The sequence below is a fragment of the Clupea harengus genome, chromosome 11 (assembly GCF_900700415.2).
Source record: "Clupea harengus chromosome 11, Ch_v2.0.2, whole genome shotgun sequence".
In the NCBI taxonomy this organism is placed as follows: Eukaryota; Metazoa; Chordata; class Actinopteri; order Clupeiformes; family Clupeidae; genus Clupea; species Clupea harengus.
The window spans coordinates 21104747-21125528 of record NC_045162.1 but is presented as its reverse complement, the minus strand read 5'-3'; the positions used below and the strand labels follow the sequence as shown (position 1 = coordinate 21125528).

General features: G+C 44.9%; 1 long non-coding RNA gene across 1 annotated transcript in view; it reads right to left on the bottom strand.

Annotated features, from left to right (window-relative positions):
* The window catches only part of LOC116222402, a 74661-nt gene extending 54414 nt beyond the window's left edge, over window positions 1-20247 (bottom strand). The window contains exons 1-2 of the long non-coding RNA XR_004164628.2: window positions 20096-20247; window positions 18289-18514 (exon numbers count right to left, since the gene is read on the bottom strand). This is a non-coding gene — a long non-coding RNA (uncharacterized LOC116222402). The remainder of the gene's footprint in view (window positions 1-18288; window positions 18515-20095) is intronic.
* Between the last annotated feature and the right edge of the window lie 535 nt (window positions 20248-20782).

Genomic DNA, 20782 nt, shown 5'->3' with positions numbered 1-20782 from the left:
CACACACACCCACAGACACATACACACACACACACACACAAACAGCTCTACCTGGCCATGGTGTCTGAGTGATATCTGTTCCAGAGTAAGCTGGCGTGTGTGTGTGTGCAGCATCTCTCAGGTGGCAGCTCCTGTTACTCCCTGCTGTTGGGCCAGACAGGGTCAGCAGCAGGTCAGCCTATGGCAGGTGTCCTCCCCTCTCTGTGTCGCTCTGTTTCTGTTTATCTCCCTTTCTGTCAGTCACTCCCTCCCTCTCTATCTCCCTCTCCCTCTCTCTCCCTCTCTCTCTCTCTCTGTTTCTCTCGCTCTCCCTCTCTCTCCCCCCCCCCCTCCTGTTCTTTCTCCCTCTGGATAGTCAGCTGCTGTTATTGTGTGTCTCAATCACACTGGCAACAATCATGTGCATGACCGAGGGATAGAAAACTGAAGAGCTCTTCATAATAATAAAAAAACCGACACATTTCTATGTTGGGGTGGGGTGAACATCCCGCCCTTTCATTCTATGCAGCTCTGGCACTGAGATGAGGCAGCTGGCACAGGCATGAGATGGGTCAGATCCCACACACATACAGCTGCCATTCCAGAGCAACTACAGGTGCAGACCCTCCCTGTTATCTCCTAATGTGTTCCATTTAATGAGGAGGTTGTTGTGTCTGCGCAAAGAAGAAGAATGAAAGCAAACCGGAGCCAGACAGATGTCTACGGTCCGCGGCCCGTACGACTCTTTTTGCTCTTAGAGAAATATTTTTGCGGCTTCCAAAGGCTTGGGAGAAAGCTAGACTTCTCATTTTCACTAAAAATGTGTCATTTGCTCCTCCACTTTAATCCGTTTTAATTTCCTTGCATGCGTTCTCATTTCTGAATTACACCAATTCAATTAAGACCGACACTATTAAGCACATTGACTGTTTGAAAGGTTCTAATCGAATGCTAATGACCAGATTACATTTGGACTTGGATTAGAATGTTGTTTTTTAAAACTCTCAAGGCTCAAGGTCCTATGAGAACGAAATACTAAAACACGGAATGATTCATTCCGCAGGACAGACATAACATGGTTTCTTTTTGGAACACATGGAACCCATTCTTTAAAGAGAGTAATGTTCCTTAGGGTTTTTCATAACACTGCTGTCAAACAGACAAACTCCTCAAAAGGGTTCTTTGAGGAAATTTGCATTAGCAGCTTTAAGGTTCTTCGGTTGATGACCCTTAAGGATTTCTGCATAGGCCCATGTTTACTGAGAGAGTCAACAGGCTGAGGTAAATATGTAAACAGGCCATTAGGCTCCCACCCCACTGCTCAGCCTCACACTGCACTGCGGCTGATGCTGAACCGGCCCTCTGGGGACATGCGAGGTGTGATCGACCTAGAGCAGGGGAGAGGCACACACACACACACCACACACACACACACACACACACACACACACACACACACACACACAACACACACACACACACACAAACACACACCAGACACACACACATACACACACCACACACAGACACACACACACACACAAACACACACACACACAAACACACACCAGACACACACACACATACATACACCACACACAGACACACACACACACAAACACACACCAGACACACACACACATACACACACCACACACAGACACACACACACACGCACACACACAACACACACACAGCCACACACACACACATACATACACACACCACACATACAGCCACACACACACACATACACACACACAAACACCACACGTACAGCCAAACACATATACACACACACACATACATACAAACACCGCACATACAGCCACGCAGAGACTGTCACACGTTACGCACACAACTGATCTGTGTAAACGGTCACAGCTCAAGCGTGGTAATCAGTTGTTAACAGTAAGAGCGGTGCTTAAAAAGGCAGTCCGCAATTCATTTTTTGGTTTTGCGAAACGTTGTTGATATTGAGCTCAACAACCAATCAAATTACCCTCCCTCCCTTCCATGTTGCTGAAGTATTGTGTTGACTGGCAGGGATTGCTGTACGAAAACTTTTGTTTATAGTGCAAACATTGAACGGACAGCTAGAGGACTGTGAGGAGCAATTAATTGAATCTGACAGATAGTGTATGGGATTATGTTATGTTCCATCTACCTCAGAAGTCAGAGCTGGAAATGATGTCACACCAGAGTGTACAGACTAGTACAACAAGTCGGAAAACCAACCATTATTGTCATTGTTAACAGTACCGGTTGTTGACCATTGTTAGAAACACCAGTTGGTAATCATGCATTACACTGTATCTTGCGCATACCAACACTGTAGCAACATGTCCACAATTAGAAGTTGGACAGTACTGTGTACGACTGATTTAATATGGAACAAGTAAGACAGAAGTGCTAATAAACAATATGGTAATACAGCTTTTACTTTTATTTATGCGCAGAACAGCCACCTTGGATTCTGAAGTTGGGGTTAATGAGGTGTGTCAGTCTTCACGAGACGGAACTTTAGACGCAAATTTAGGGGGCATTCCAGTTGAAATTTCCGACTACGATCTTGGAAATTCTGACTTCCCAGTTCAAATGGAAGGCACCATTATAATTGCAGACTGAACCTTTATCAGCACGAGAAGCGCAATCAGTGAAAGTCAATTCACAATAACAAAAATAAGGAAAAAAAGAAAGTTAAACATAAACACCATTCATGTTTAACCGGCCCTCATCACACACCTGAGGATGTCAGGAGGAAGTGTGAAGCCCGGACACCTTTTCACTTCCTGTGCGAGACATCGTCACCTTTAATTGGCTCTGGGCACATTGGATAGTGGTGACAGGGTGTTAAAGCCTGTACGCTCAGTCACAGCCCCAGATAACACACACTCATAATACTCTCCTGTGCCCTGACAAGTTAGAAACACCTAGACAGGAATACACACTCCTGGCTTCGACACACACTCAGACATAACACAGGCAGATACACACACTGACATATAGAGCAAGTCAAAGAACACAGTCTCAGACAGTAGCTTTGCTCCTCCAAAAGTAGGAATACAGGTGTATGAATAGCGCACATTTGGATGCATGAAATCCATTTTGAACAATCTCCACTGTTTAGAGACACCTAAAGATGTGACTCAACCGCAACAGCAGCCAACTCTCTAATAGGAAAATGTGTGAGTAAAGTGTAAAGAGAGTAACCTAAAGCCCACTGAGGGACCACCCAGACCATGTGACCCAGCAGGGAGCAGCATGGAGTGTGTGATTATGTGTGTTGGTTTGTGGGCTGAAGCATGGACTGTATCCTACCATCACTGCTTCTTGCAATTCCCTACCCCTGTATCTGAGAATGAGCCGATCCTCTCTATGATCATACAACTCTGGCCCAGCAAGCTTGGGGTGTCTCTCTGCTCTACCAGTCATCTACAGGTGCGCTGTCTACTACTCATAATAAATAGGCCAATCACTGCATTTTAAAATGTACTCCTTGCATGCACATCTCATGGAGATACAGTACTGTGCAAAGGCTTTAGGCATTTTTTGAGCAGCTATTTCCTGTCGTAAACAGTGAAATTAATTTGGGTATTTTCAGTTTGCTGCACTTTGCATGTTGCTAATTGATAAATAACACTATTCATGTAATCACTTTACAGCACTGTGTCAAACATGCCTAAAACCTTTGCACAATACTGTATATAATATGTATAACTGTCAAATAGTGCGGACATACAATGGCTAAAGCATGCAGTGAAAGTATGCCTATGGCCTTTTTTTGTGATTGGTATCTTTAACCCTCAGTGCCCAGTCCTTTCCACGTCATTCTTCTTTAAAAAATAATCTTACTGCTCTCTTGGTCACAGAAATTCAGTGTTGCTGTGTTCACTGCTTTCCGACCCTGCAGCCCGACCCCTGCGCGATCAGCACGATCAGCACGATCAGCACGATCAGCGCGATCAGCGCGATCAGCACGATCAGCGCGATCAGCACGATTAGCGCGATCAGCACGATCAGCACGATCAGCACGATCAGCACGATCAGCACGATCAAAAAGCCTTCATGGAAATGTGACCCACATCTCGTTTCTGGCAGGCGCATCTAATCTAATCTCTACAGAGTTGGAGAGCATAACAGTGACCACTCAGTTACTAAATTGACCGATCATTTAACTCAACAAAATGTATATTCTTAAAACACCCCAATATATCTCAGTATAGTGGCAATGAATATATTTGTAGAATATACAGTATAAGTGAGAAGGAGCACAATTTCTCTGTCTACAAATGGGATCATTTCGTTACATATTTATTTTCGTTTTCACTGTTCATTAATTCACAGTTCAGTAATGTTCCTTGAATTAGTAGCATTGTGTAATACAACTAGAGTGGTTGTAATAGTGATAGTGTTATTCAAGAATCACCATCATCATATAGGTAGCCTATAGTAATAATTATTCAATGCCAAAAACATAGAAAGCCTCGTCCGGCTCAGTATACTCTAAATACTATACTCAGTATACTCTAAATACTATACTCAGTCGTCTCTCTCTTATTAGCCTACATGTGCTGTATAAAACATTACTGCAAATTTAGAATACAAGCTAATTATTCCAGAGAGATGGGCCGAGGTAGATGATACGTTTCCTTCCCTGTCATTCCCTTTTCACCGTCATACAGCTCCTCTGTCTGTTTGCAATGAACTTGGAAGTGTAAAAGGGAAAAAATCACGCCAAAACAACTCCTCATTTTATTTGCTTATATTATTTTAATCTTTGCTTGGATATGGAATATTATATGTGTTTCATGGACATCTTTGCTGTTTCATGAAATATCACTCCATTTCAAGAATTGTCGTTTTCTCACATTCTTCCATTGGAATGTGGCTGGGACTGTGAGTATTCAATTATTTTGTGAGAAAATGCTTTGCAGACGACCTCAAAGTTGTTGATTTATATACAGGGCCTTCTTTTCTACACCACGTAAGCAGTAACAGAATTTATCTACTATCTTATGTAGCTTGCTTTCATACAATGTAAATAAACATACACATGTTTATTAGCCCTATAGGCCTATATGTTAAATAATGTGGAGACCACTTGGTGGTTTGAAATATTCTGGGCTTTTATCAATTCAACTCAACATATTCAATCATTGCACAACGGCAATTTAACAGTTTAAATATTTTCATAACATGCATGTGTTGGACTTCAACCAAACAAACGATAAGGGGCTTGTCATCACAGCACATATCATCAGAATTCCAGTTAATATGATTGGATCAAGAGACAAACAACAGTTCTTCTCAGCTCCCTCCTTTTGATGATGTGCCATTTGCGGACTATCTTTACATTACAAGAATAAACCGTTTTATCGCAGGCACTCAACAAAAGCAAACATCCAGGCCTCTGCGGAGAGGAACTACAGGAACTAGGTCCAGGAACTCCAAGTCCAAGGATGAGGGTTCAAGTCTGGAGTGGGAGAGAGCAATCCAACACAATGTTTCACAGACACAGCAACTGCAACAGAGGAAAAAAAAGAGTCTCCTCTCTAAGACTTGAACACAACATGTTTCATGTGTTGCTATGACAACTCTACTCTCACATATCTTCACACTTTGATGAATCTATGTTAGGTTGCCACCCGATCTACCTTTGCGCTACAGCGTTGTATTGACGTGCCCATAAACTGATGTCCAAAATAAAAACAGTTCAAACACAGACACAAACACACAGAGCATGGCAACAGGCAGGAAGGAGAAGATAACACACACACACACACACACACTCACACACACACACAACCCCGGCATGTATGCCGTGTCCTCTCCTGACTTGCCAGGAGTGTTTACATGGAAGGCCAGGAAATAGGGCCCTGTTTATGTAAGCTGGAGTGTCTTCTCGGATGCATTCTGAACACGGCTGTGGAGACGGAAGGTCTGGAGCTGAGGACACAGCGATGACACACACGGCCATCCATCCACCTGCATCCAGTGGCAACACTGTTACCTTAAAAGACCTCAGAAAACACTCCATGTCTTATTTCCTTCTATTATTTGAAAATGAACACTGACAGTATTCAAACCAGTTCTGTAATGGCCCATTTAATAGCACCTGGCGTCATCACTTCTGAATCGGTCGTCTATGAGATGTCTAACTTTGTTTGACCTACAAAGCAAAGTGAGAGTGTCCAATCCCTACTCCACCTTTATTCTTGGGTAGGTAAACGACATCTTGGCTTTCTGTCTCTCTCTATTTGTCTCTCCTTCACACACACACACACACACACACACACACACACACACACACACACACACACACACACACATCATGTCCACTACACTCACGGACCCCCTCTCCACCCCCTACCCCAGAACAGAGCAAGCTAATCGCCATGACGACAGGCAGCAGTCAGCGCTAGGAATGCTGGGATACAGTGACCTTTTACGTGGCGCATTATTAATACATGCAGGGGGATTAGAAAAGGTTAACGAGCCGGAGAAAGACCGCTCTCCAGGAATGCAAACAAGCAGTGTGTGTGTGTGTGTGTAAGTGTGTGTGGGCAGTGTCTTTGACCAGTTTGAGCTGCTGCAGGTGACTGCTCTCTGCACTATGGCTCATGGCTAAACACACAGTGCCAAACCTGACAGCACAGCTGGCTAGGGAACACAACTCCAAACACACTCAAGCAGCCAAACGTGTGCCTGCATACATCATTTCATTTGGAGGACGTGGAGGATAATATATGACCAAAAATATGGGTGAAAACAAAACGAGTTTGACCTTTAACTTGACTTACCAGTCAATAAAACCTCCAGATATGTTCTTCTGTTGCCTGGAAGGTAACCTCACATTAGTTTTGGGCCTGTGCTGGTGGAGATGGTCTAATATTCTCTGGACCACAAACAGGCACATACTTCCAAAGCCACTTTTCCCAATCTTCCTTGACAGCTGGGACAGCTTTTGCTATCGTCCTCTGTCTAATGTTCCATATGGAGAGTGCTGTCCCCGAAGCCAAGAAGGGACACAGGGGAAAGAAGGAAGAGAAATCCATCCCCTTAAAGTTGAGCCAGGGCATTTTGTTTTACACTGATCTGAAACAGGTGTGCTTGAGCAGAAAAGAAAAACAGAAACAGAAAACAGAATAGTAAAAAGAAAAAATATCCAGTGCTAGAGGGGTTTCAAACCTGGCCTGAGAACACCTGCCCTGGGTGAGTGACCCGTCAGCCGAGCTGACACACTTCCAAAGCCCTCCTCTGAAAAGAAGTCAGACCAGACCTAGATGGCAGTGGAAACTGTGAAGATCGCCCTCTGCCTCTCTGCCAAATGCTCTTTAGAGTGTAAGGACGCATCTCCGGTCAGCCAAGAAGTCACACGCTTCCAAAGCCATCTGAAGGATGGACAGACCCAAGGGTCCCGGACTGCAAAGGCACCATCAGTGAAGATCCTTCTCTCTCTCTCTCTTGCCATCAGCGGCTTGCGAGTGACCTGACCTTCACGGATTGAGTTCAACAGGTTTGAAGTTCTGCCGGTCCACCCACACACACACACACACACACACACCACACCCCCACACAAACCTCCTCTCTGCAACCCACCACCACAGATATGCTCTGAGGCCTGATATGAACCTCTGTGGGAAGATAAACTTTAAAGACCCCCAGAGCTGCTTTCAACCCCCCCACCCCCCACCCCTCCACTGCTGCTCTCGGCCTCAGCACTTTCCCCCGCAGTCCAGTCAGTGATAAGACGCATAAATCTCAGCGAGTTAAGGGAAGAGTCAGAGGAAAAAGGGCCGGTATCGTTTTAAGTTTAGAGATTGTCAGTGTGTGTGTCTGTGTGTGTGTGTGTGTGTGTGGTGTGTGTGTGTGTGTGTGTGTGTGTGTGTGTGTGTGTGTGTGTGTGTGTGTGTGAGAGAGAGAGAGAGAGAGACTATGTGTGGGTGGATGAGTGTGTGTGTGTGTGTGTGTGTGTGTGTGTGTGTGTGTGTGTGTGTGTGTGTGTGTGTGTGTGTGTGTGTGTGTGTGTGTGTGTCTGTGTGTGAGAGAGAGAGAGAGTATATGTGGGTGGATGAATGTGTGTGTGGGTGAGTGTGTGTTTTCCCTGGTGCTTTGCTGTCTGGGGCGCTGGCTGTTTACCTGTCTGGGTTTTTTCCCCCAGACAGATCTGCTGAATGCCATGTTATCTGATCTAAAGGCAAATGTCGGCTGAACAGTTCAGATAGAGGTGGGCATAGTTCTGATGCCAAGAAATCATGCTTTTGGCAAATACAACAAACTCTGCAAGCACGCTCCACACTTCACACACACGTACACACACACACACGGATCCTGTTACCCCTTATACATCCAGTATACACACACACACACTCTCACACCTAGCAGAAGTCCTCTATCAGCAGATAGTCAAAGTAAAATCTGGGCGAAACATCTGACGCAGTGTGTGTATGCGTGTGTGAGTCAGTGTGTACGCGTGCGTGACTGAGTGTGTGAGTGCGTGCATGCATGTGTGAGTGTGAGTGTTTGTGTCTGTGTGTGTGTTGTGTGTGTGTGTGTGTGTGTGTGTTGTGTGTGTGTGTGTGTGTGTTTGTGTGTGTGTGTGTGTGTGTGTGTGTGTGTGTGTGTGTGTGTGTGTGTGTGTGTGTGTGTGTGTGTGTGTGTCTGTGTGTGTGTGTTTGTGTGTGTGTGTGTGTCTGTGTGTGTGTCTGTGTGTGTGTGTGTGTGTGTGTGTGTGTGTAGGATGGTGGCATCTGTTCAGTTGGCACTGGCATGGTGATGTAGGATAGGAGTGAGATGACTCTCTGGCAGGTGTACGGCACTTCCACTGCAGACGGGGTGAGAACATGATCAGCATTCCTGCTTCTCGCACACACACACACAGACACACACACACACACACACAGACACACACACACACACACACACACACACACTCACACACACACACACACACACCCTGCTACCCTCACAGCACAAGGCACACCAGGGGTGAGATATGCATATGTGTGTGAGAAGAGGAAGAGAGACAGGAGGGGATGAAACAGGCATCATTCACTATTCACAGATGAAGGCTGAATGAATGAGCAGAGGCTCGCTGTCAATGAAGTGTTTTACAGTGCAGTGCTCATGAAAAGATGCACAGCTCAGGGTGCGCAGATCCATGGTGTCAATAATATTATTAATCATAATAATTAATAATAATTATTATTATTCATTTACACCCAAAAGGCCCCATAAGGTATAGAGAAGAACCAAACCAGTGCAGTCTCTACCATTTCACAAGGTTTGAACATTCACTACAATGCACCATTGGTTTTTATTTCTATCTATTTAACGTACAAAAGAGAGAGAGAGAGAGAGAGAGAGAGAGAGAGAGACTTCACCAGCTCCCTCCACTACTGTGCTAGCACACTGCCCTGAAAAGACCCCCATTACAGGGGAATGTAAACTCTGGCATCTGACCAGTGACAAATGGTTGTAGAGAGGGGATATTTACGCTATCTCCTACATGCACTTTTTTTTATCATTAGCTTGTTTATAAAGCCCCATTTTAATGGGCAGAGACAGATAAAACTGGTTCAACATTTTAAGCACAGCGACTCAAGCTAAAACGTTTCCCCAGACCACCCTTCCACATTCTTGTGGCCCAGGCGTCAGCTGTATGCAGTAGCGTAGACTGGCCACTAGGGGCAGAGGCGCCCCACAGAAAAGTTTAGTTTGAACAGGAACTGCCTGACAGAGCGAGCAGCAGGAAGGAGAGGGCTGTTGTCCACACGTGGAGGGCTGTTGCCGTAACGACAATCCTCTTTTTCCATTTCTGTCGACTTACCTCGAGTGTGTGCCTCAGCCTCGCAGTGGTTTTGTTCTCTCTGTGTGTGTTCATGCTGTCCTGATGAATGTGTGTGTGTATGCGTATGTGTGTGTGTGTTCTAAGTACAAGTGTGTTCTCCCCCTGAATGTGTTTATCTCTACTCTTCTAATCTTCGGGAATGTGTGTGTAGGTCTCTCTCTCTCATCTCTCTATCCCTCTCCCTCCCTCCCTCTCTCTCTTTCTCTCAGGTTTATTGTTAATTGGCATGGTCATTACTCTTGTCATTCACTGTCTCTCCATCATGATGTGTAATTTAGTACTTTTAATTATTTGTCTGGCCGTAACAACCACACACACACACACACACACACACACACACACACACACACACACACACACACACACACGTAGATATAGAAAGATACACACACTCACATTGACAGCAGTATGTCTGTGTGTGTCTGTGTGTGTGTGTGTGTGTGTGTGTGTGTGTGTGTGTGTGTGTGTGTGTGTGTGTGTGTGTGTGTGTGTGTGTGTGTGTGTGTGTGTGTGTGTGTGTGTGTGTGTGTGTGCGCGCGTGTGTGTTAGTGTGTTAGTGTGTTAGTGTGAATGTGTATGTGTGTGTTGTCTGATGTATTACTTGTATTTTACTGAGTGACAGGCTAGACATGGGACTGCCTTGGGGCACAAAAGGAAGTAAACACATACAATCCTCAATGATTCTAGAGTTTATGTGAGTGTGTGTGTGTGTGTGTGTGTGTGTGTGTGTGTGTGTGTGTGTGTGTGTGTGTGTGTGTGTGTGTGTGTGTGGTGTGTGTGTGTGTGTGTGTGTGCGTGTGTGTGTGTGTGTGTGTGTGTGTGTGTGTGTGTGTGTGTGTGTATGTGCATGTGTGACAGACAAAACGAGAAAACAAAGAGAAAGACAGAGAGAGAGAGTTTATTTGAATGCCATTGTACTCAAGTGGAAGTCTAAGAGTGTTTGAGAGGTAAACAATAAGACAATATTTTGAAACTCTGACTAGGCTATTAAAATTGAAGAATAATGCTAGCTTGCCAAAACCACTTCTCTACCCAGCAGTCAGTCCCCATAGGATCTGTCTCCAGAGCGGGGTCAGAGCAGGGCCAGAACAAGTAGAGTAGAACAAGGAAGCTGAGCTCAGTGTTTGTCCTCAGACACTACATGAAGGCCTTGCCTCGCTGTGAAGGTAACCAAGAGTACAGATATCTCAGGAACGGAGCGAGCACGGCTCCGGCCCAGCTCTAGCCCAGCTCTGGCTCAGGTCTGTTGAACTCGGTTCTGGGTTAGAGCTCCTGCTGGTGTCTGGAGTGTGTGTGAAAAACAAGCTCTCTGCTGACGAGAGCGGACGGATCCGCAGCTAAGAGCCTGCAGGCGCTTTCACACCCAGACAGCAGACACCTGCCTGAGTTAGGTTTCAGTGAGGCGGGTGTGTGTGTGTGTGTGTGTGTGTGTGTGTGTGTGTGTGTGTGTGTGTGTGTGTGTGTGTGTGTGTGTGTGTGTGCGTGTGTGTGTGTGTGTGTGTGGGTTGATTTCCAGTGATATTCTCCCAAATAAAGTGCATGTAAATCCAGTATGAGTTGGCTCTGTGAAAAAAATAACTCCTGCAGGCTAACAAGCTATCAGGTTCAATCACACTCACACACTCACACGCACACACACACACACACACACACACACACACACACACCATAACAGGAGCTACCTGAAGCACAGCTATCTGACAAACCAGACATAAATTCCTAGCTGCTGACATACACCACTCCAGCTCTACTAAACCAGTCCAGTGTCTCTGTGCACACAGACATAAACACACGTACACACACTAACAGTTATTGGGGGTTGTTGGCTGGCATTGGCATTGCCACAGGCTCACAGGCTAATGTTTGACTGGAACCCAAGTCAGTGTTTTGCAGTCAATGATTTGCTAAGGCCCTGTCCACAGTAACCTGGGCACATTTGAAAATGTAATTATTTCTCTGTTGAGCTATTTCGATCCACACTGAAAACAGAGATTTCTGCCACTGAAAACCATACTTTTCAAAAACACACTCTTAAGTGCATACATTTTAAAACGCAGGGGTTGGCATTGTAGAGTGGACAGGGAAAACGGAGAGTTTCAGAAACGATGACGTATGGTTGCCATGAGTTTGTGGTCAAGACACTTAAACAAACAGCAACAACTAACAACAACAACAAACACTTCTAAGGCGTTTCAGCGTTTGGAAAACGGTATAAAAACAGTTTGGTCGGAGAATGTTTTTACATCAAATCTGTGTTTTCAGATTCACTGGGCTTAGTGTGGATGTAGTCTAAGTCTTTTTTTAACCTCGCTATGGCAACCAAACTGAGCACTCCTGGAGTGGCACGGCTTTCGGATTCTGTTGTTAGTTTAAAAAAAATGGGGTCACAAAGCTTCTTTGAACCAACCAACGATATCTAAAAAAAGATTTCCCCAGCCACAGTGTTTACCCATGTAGACTTACAGTAACTACAGGAGGAGGTGTAGAAGAGACCGCTCTTTTGGGTTCAAAAGATTCAAACCGCTCTTGTGGTTTGGACTTCACAGACCTTACACAGAGTATCTGGGAACCGAAAGAGAAAGGGATGAAGGATGGAAAAAAGATACAAAACAAATGTAGATGACGTGGTAACCGAGACTGCAGTTCTTCACATGACACCCACAGTGCACCTCTGCAGCGATGAAACACTCGCTCGCACGATTAGAAGCGTACTTTGTGGTTGCCGCAGTAACCCCGTGACCTCTGACCCCCGGCGATGCGGTTGCCAGGCAGGGAGCCCTGAGGTTATGACAGCAGGGCCTTCGCGGGGCCCGAGCAGCAGACTCCGGTTTAATTGCGCGTGAGATGAGAGCATTTGGTCTTCAAAAGCTCTCCACAGGAAACTGAGCTTTATGGCAGGGACGGAGCTCCCCTCCTCTCTCACAGGGCCGACCCTTTTCTTCTCCTCCTCCTCTCTCTCTCACTCTCTCTCTCTCTCTTTCTCTCTTACTCATTCACTCACTCACCTTTCCCCGTCTCCTGTCTGTCTCTCTTTGCTTTCCTTCACAGTTGAGTTAGCTGGTAGCGAAAGGTGCTTGCAACACCAGGGTGCACTGATTTCCATACAAGGCAACACATGCTGATTGGAAACTCCTCTTTGGGAATAAAAGCTTCTGCGTAATGTGTAAACGCACGTCTTCATCTCTTTTCTCTCTCCTGTTTCATCTTACTTTCACTTTTTTTTACTCCCAATTTTTAAACTTCTCTGTTCTCTGTTTTTTTTCCAACTCTATTCTATTGTACTCGACTCTATTCTATCTTCTCCTCCTTCTAATCATCCCTCTTCTCTTTTATTTCCCCCCCCCCCTCTCTGCTCACCCACCCCTCTCTCCTTTTCTTCTCCTTCCCCTGTCTCCTCACATCCATTCCTTCACTATTTATCTAAAGTCTTTAACACGTCTCTCCTGTTGTGGTGGCTCGTAGAACAGTCCATTCTAATCTGGGCTTTGCCAGTGCAAGGCTGCCATTGAAGGACAAGCCGCACAGCTGGTGCCCAGATCCCTTCAGCAACTGCTGAGTTTGTATGACAAACATCTAGACTTAAGATTCAACTATGTTTCTCACATCCCTGGCACTCTAAACTCCCCAGAACAGCAGTCCAGTCCTCCGCTCGAAAAAGAAACAGAGGCTGCTGAAGGTGTGGGAACAGCTCAGTCCATACCAACTGGGACTGTGTGTGTGTGTGTGTGTGTGTGTGTGTGTGGTGTGTGTGTGTGTGTGTGTGTGTGTGTGTGTGTGTGTGTGTGTGTGTGTTTAAGCATTCCCTCTGCAGCTGTTAAAACAGGGTGTGTCGGTGGCTGCCCAGAAAGGCTCGTCCGCTGGTTCACCCATGACAAACCAGAACTCTAAACCCATTTGACCGGACTCAGCTTGGCCTGCCTGCAGCTGTTAAAGAGGCCCTCTACAAAGCACGCATGCACACACACACACACAAAATGCACACGCATACACACACACACACACACCCCACACATGCCGAAGCAGTGTGTCGCCGTCACGCCACGGGCGAGACCCCGCTCTAAAGCAACACAGGGAGCGCCATGGAAACGGCGCACACTGTAGGGGAGAAGTAAATCCCTGCACTGCACCCACTGAGAAGCCCAAGCTTATCCTGGCACTAAGAGCAGTGCATTAACACACACACATGCACACATTTATAAGCATAGGGATATATGTGCACATACTGTACATGCCTTTACCTACTCAGACACACACACACACACACACACTTAAATAAACACATTTAAAAAGAAATCCACATCGCTTTTATTAGAGCTCTGTCAGACATCTTCATAGCCTCATATTATGTTAATTAATACCCCATAAAGCCTTCATAAACCTGTCGTGACACAAGTATATTTGCTCTAAGGAAGTAAACTTTTAGCTGCATAAAGCTTTCTCCCTTTATACCTTAATGGACACTTTAAAATCCCTCTCTTTTTGTGTGCATTTATTTGTGTGTGTGTGTGTGTGTGTGTGTGTGTGTGTGTGTGTGTGTTTGTGTATAGGCCTGTCTTTAGTTAAAGGTTGTCTTAATTACAGACGACAAAAACTCTACCAATTGCTCATGGCTTGTATAACCACCAGTGTACTGCAATGGCATCATGGCATTTACTGAAACAGAAAAATTCTCGTGGCTAAAAGTACAACACGGACATAAGAGCCTCTCCACCAAGACACGGCCACAAAGCCACAGTCCCCTGATCAAGCTAGTTACTAATGACCACACACACACACACTCCCTTGGTCATCTAATGATAACTCTAGATATTAACCAAATTACCACACACACACACACACACACACACACACACATTCCCTTCGCCATCTAATAATAACCCTAGATATTAATTAAATTAGTTTGTTCACTTTATTTGCATGTGCCATCTGCCCTAAAACATTTTGGTCTGTGTTTGCCGTTCGCCACTGAAATCACTTGGAATGTGTATCTCTTTGTCAAAGGGACGTAAATTCAGAGGTGTTTACAGAGTAAGGGACAAATGTTAGGGAACCCTGGGTTCAAGCAGTTTTCCTAGCACATTACAGACTATATTTATGACCCTTATCTTGCACACAGGGGCGTGGACATCCCATGTCAAAGTGGCATGGCCCACAGCTCTGTAGCACAGTGAGATACGAGAAATGGCAACCATTTTAAAACTAGCCCATGAATACGTTAATACTATGCATCAGTACCATCTACCCTCTGGTTCACTAAAATGTGGAAAACATACTTTGTGTGCAATATGAAGAAAAGCACAATCCTGGACCTATCAGTATATTTACCACAGCAAGATTGTTGCAATCACCTCCAGTATTATCAACTAGATCTTAAAAGACCACCTCTGCAAAAAAACACTGTATGTATATGCGCTGCGACGTGTTCAACTGAGATAAACATGAGATAGTCACCAGCTTTTTGCTGCCAAAACATACACAATCTCCCCCCAGGCTTTGCCGTGGATGCTGTTTGCATTATCTCGCTCAGCTATGAACTGTGGTGCGGATAACGCTAAAATGCAGATAAACTTCCCTGTCTGACAGGACCCAATCTAAACAGAGGCTGATACACAGATATCTGGCCTGATAAGTCCCCAGTATTCCGACACATTGCCTCATGAAGCAGGGATTTAAATGTGAATAGAATTCCCCACCGGCCTCTGTGTGAATGCAGAATGTAGTACGTTCCACAACAGATCCACAAAAATGGCTTTTTTGTGCCCCGAACACAAGCGGTGTGTGTAGAATAGAAATGCTACAATGCCACGCTAACATTTGAGTCGACACAAGCTGAATGAGTACAACACAAACGTTTCAGCATGATTTAGCTCAAATAACAGCACATATTTGATTGTGTTCACACCCCATACTTTCATTATGGTCTGCACAAGCTCCATAGGGATTCCTTTTGGTGTGATGAGCATCGTGGAAGATCATTGTGTATGATTGGGGATCCACCGTACCCTACAGACAGGTACTTGCTCGACTGAGCACTGTTTAGATGAGAGCATCCAGACATCAATAGCTGACATATAGTCATCTCTCTCTCTCTCTCTCTCTCTCTCTCTTTCTCTCTCTCTTTCTCTCTCTTTATCTCCCACTCCTGCACACATTTGCAGAATGAATATACAGCATACATACAGAAAATGAACTATGTATATAGGTATAGAAACACTTGTCCATATGCCTGCCCATACTTCAAGTTCTGAAATAACAGCAAAGACAACTAACTGAAATAGTCTCCGGCTAGATGGTGAGGCAGACTACACCGGCTCTGGCTCGGCCTCGGCTCAGTGTCGGCTGCTTTTAAGCTGGGCTCTACATTTTTGAGTCGCCACTAAGGATTCACTGACATGATTCAGACTTTCACTTCTCCATACAGCTTCATGTCAAAGGGAACAAAGCCAGTGCACAATGCTTGGCTACTTCCCTAGGTGACCCAAGGGCCTTAACGAGCTCCACGGAAGAGAGTGTGTGTGTGTGACTGTGACACTGGCCTGGTGTAAGCCCACGGAAGAGAGAGTGTGTGTGTGTGTGTGTGTGTGTGTGTGACTGTGCCACTGGCATGGTTTAAGCCCAAGGAAGAGTGTGTGTGTGTGTGTGTGTGTGTGTAATTGTCCTGCTGGTCTGGTATGGGTCCAACTGACATTCTTATGTGAATGAACAGAACTGTTGTTGGAGCACCTGCCCCATACCCTTTAAGTGGCCTTATTCACCGGCCAAAGAAACCCCACAGAATATTGCTTTGGACAGCTTGTTCTCCCAGACAAGAGATTTGTGCTGATTTGCGCCTGTGATTGTGAGGGGGTTTTCTTTCTCTGCCTGCGCCCCTGTGGATGAATGTGTTTTAAGAGGGGAAGCGGGCACAAAGCAGGGCAGCCTTGCGGAGACAGGTGGTGACACTCGAGGTCCACTCTGCGCTGGGTGTACAGTCAGGAGGAACAATGCCATCTGCGTGGGGGCCATTCACCGTGTCCTCGCCGAGCTTTTGGGAGGAGAGCGAGGGAGAGCACTGGGGAATGTGGCCATGCACGACCAGTTATGTTACACCACCTCCTCCTCCTCCTCCTCCACTGGCGCTACTACTGCCGTCCATTTGCAAGCAGCACCTGCAGGTGTTTGCCGCTGACAAAATGGGAGCTGAAGGCCGATTAATGAGTGGGAGGGTGACCTGCCTCGACGGGGAGGGTGAGGTTGGCGGGGCAGCTGGAGAGACCCGGGGCCCTTTGAGACGCCTGCTTTTGTCCCAGAGCAGCAGATGCAGTTTCTTTCCAAACCACCACCACCACCGCCACCGCCGCTCTCTGGCAGGTGTGCTTTAGACAGCTCCAGTGGCTTTGACACCCAGGCTCAGATTCAGCCATTCATCTCACTGTCTAAACAACATTTACAGGAACTAGTCATTATTTAGCAATGCGTGTCCAGTTCAACAGACCATTGTACGGGGGAGGAAGGGAATGCTGGGACTGTGTTCCAGAAACACAGCGTTTGGAAGAAGAATACTTACTCAAATTAAAAGAAACAATAAAAACTATTATTTTAGATACATTATTGGCGTTTTGTATAAATGTATAATATACAGTAGATATATTTGTTGGGAACCAGCGGTATTAGAGATTGGGTTTTAGTTATGCTCCGCGTCTCCAGAAAGGGCTGAGACTAAAACTGAACGAGCAACACATTCATCTCAAGACCACGTGCATGCCCACGGTACACTGTCTTCCAGCATGGAGGTACATGTGTGCGCATGCGACAGGGGGGCGGAAAAGGGGTGGGACTGGGACGTTGGTGATCATTCCCGATCGGGGTCTGATTGGCTGTCAATGACATCACTGTAGAGTGGAACGTAGACGCGCGACATGCAGCCCCTGCGGGACTCATCGCATCACCGCAGCATCTGCTACTGCAGAGCTCCGCGCCGTGAGTCTGCATGACGCTAGAGCGCTTGCCAGTTTAGAAACAGCCTGGTGAAACCCTACCGGGGAGGGACTGCTCTGGGTAACCGGCACAATGCAACCTCACACCGCTTCGTCCGCTACCTCTATGGCGGGGCCGCTGTCCAGCTCCTAACCTGCTGAAGACTAACATGAGGCTACCCAGACTATTCACCTCACCTACAGCATATAACTAACTACTGGAGCTCCACATATGATTGTCCATGAAAGGCCGATTAGATACTGAGTTCCATATACCAATGTATGTCTCACATCCCATGTTTTATAGCCGATAAACACTGTGCCAAATTCACAAGGGCACTCTCAAAGCCCTTTACATGTCGGTGGTTATTTTGTTTCACTTTTCTTTTAAATCTGTCTGCTCAAACGGGTAAAAAGGCAACTACAGTGAGGTAACTTATTTTCAGGCTGTAAGAACCATTTGCCTTTCGTCATCCCCTTTAACTCGATTTTTCCACTCACCTGCGTCTCTAGGCGGATTAGGGTATCCCTTCAATCTGCTGTTCATATTCCAGCTGCCGAAGGAGATTGTAATCCAAATGTCACTTCGCTGCAGTATTCCAGAGTTAGCAAAGGGGGATTCTTTGCCAAAATGTCACTGGTAAATCCCCGAAAATCCATCCAAGAGCTATTTCCATCCAAAATATGAGCTTTCCATATTTGCGGTGAGTGTGGCCTCTGCGTCGAGCTGAAGGTTTCACAAACAGATTTCTCAAGTAAGATTGGATCCATTTAAGATTAATACACACAGTTCACACTACCTTGTAGTACGTTGATAAAGTATGTGGAGTATGGAGGGGGGGTTGTTGATGTTTTACTTTATCTTCGGGCATTTTAGCAGTTAGCTATTCAGCACTGTTCCTATCTAATGAGGGATTTTACATGGATATCCGATCCCAAATCTAAATGGCCATAGATCAGATCGTCGAAGTTTATTGATCAAGCTGGTCGAATAATTATGAGTAACTCTATTAAAATAACTTTGGTAATTTAGGTGAAAACGCTGTGAATTTCTGAAGTGTGTATTTGCTGAAAATCGAAATCCAAAGTCCAAATACGCAAAGACCAGTACTTTTACAACATATATCTCCCCATCCTTCCTTTCACTTGTGGAACAAAACCAGATTTTTGTTGTGTTGGTAGGAGTTCCTTACAGTGATAGCATATTGTGGTATAATGATCTGTGTAAAGTTCGTGGAATTTCAAAACATCCGAAATTAACAGGGTATACTATACACACTCACATACATTTTGGGTTCATTTAATTGTGATTGAGAAGAACTTCAGACAGGTTAGAGTCACAACATATTCATGGAGTTATTGGAACATAATTGTAGCATTTTTGACAACACAGAAGACTACAAAGCTGAGTCAGATACCTCAACTTGTGTTCCTTTTGTCTCGAACAGACCGATACGAATGAAAACAAAAAAATACACACGACTGAGAAGAATTCGTTAATATAATTATTTAGATGATTTCTCCACATTTGACACGTTGAAATAGTTTATGTATGTCTTTGTTCGTTGTGCAATGCACTCGATGAGGTACAGAACAAAGACATGCGTTCTGCCTTTTTAAGTTTTTAAAACAAAGGAGTAGAATTGATGGCGCCCTGAACCTGTTGCACACACACACACATGCACACACAACAGCACGTTAATGCACATCTCTAATGGTAAAAGTATCAAATGTTTATAAAACTTTATTTTCAAACAAAACTCAACCATTCTGTTTGATTTGGTGAAACTTTACAACTGATTTAATGACGCACCTGAGAATTTTGTCTGCATAGGAGAATAGAAAGCGCGATGTCACCAAACAGACGTGTTCCGAGTTCTTTTTAAAACGCATCCATTAACTTTAATATTTTCGTCTCTTTTCGAATTATTAGTGTGCAATTGAAAGTTAAAAACAATATACATCCACTCCTCTCGTCGTGTAACTTTTGACAGCTTTATCCGTGAAATCACCCCGTGAGAAACATCATAGAAATGTGAAAACATCTGCTTTACTTTCAATAGTTAAACAATTTACAAAAAGCAGTTGAAATACTTTTGATCTCGGTAAACGAGTTGCTACGTTTGGAGAGGAAGAGTTGTGCATCCTTAGTCTCCCTTCAAAGCGCTCTGCCCGAGACAAAGGAGCTCCGCTTTGTGCTCAACTTTGAAAGCTGACGCACAACTCATCGTAAACTTTTTATCCAAAATAAATCATCAAACATAATTAAACCCGAGACAAATTACACAATCGGACTGAAAATACTTACAGTTGCATTTTTTTGGGTTTCCTTGCGAGATCATCTGGAAGCAAAAAGTTTGGAAGTGCATATTTTGGTTGTGTTGTTAGGTCTCTTTGTCTGCACGTGTGAAGGAGCTCTTGGCCGCGCCTTGTTCATCCCAGCGCAGGTCCCGCCCTCTACATGCAACTAAATAACAACAAACCCAGCTCTCAACACCATCCTCAAATTCATCACTTGATTAATGCGAAAATGCAATCAGACATCGCTAATCTCAACAACTTATTTAAAAAGTGTTTGTATTTTGGGTTCAGTGTCTAATGAGCAACCATGAACCTAATGAACTCTTTGCCTCGGCTTCACGAAGTTCCCCGACTATACATGTATATCATTGCATTATGAATCATTGACTGCATGGCGGACATAATGAGTGGCCCGATATTAATGATGCAAGATAGAGCTGACCAGAAAAGGGGGAGTGGTGGATCAACTGCTTGAGACAGAGTTCATTTGCATCAAACCGAACCACATTGCCGTCCAACATGTCTTACTCCCTCCAACCAGACATCTGCATATACAATATGAAGACAACTCTTACTTAAAGAGGGCGTAAAGTCTGTTTTGTTGTATGATCGCTTCTGACAAATTGATTAAACGGTATATCTACTCACAGAGATGTAAAATAAAATGTGTGTGATAAAGTTATTAACATGCTTA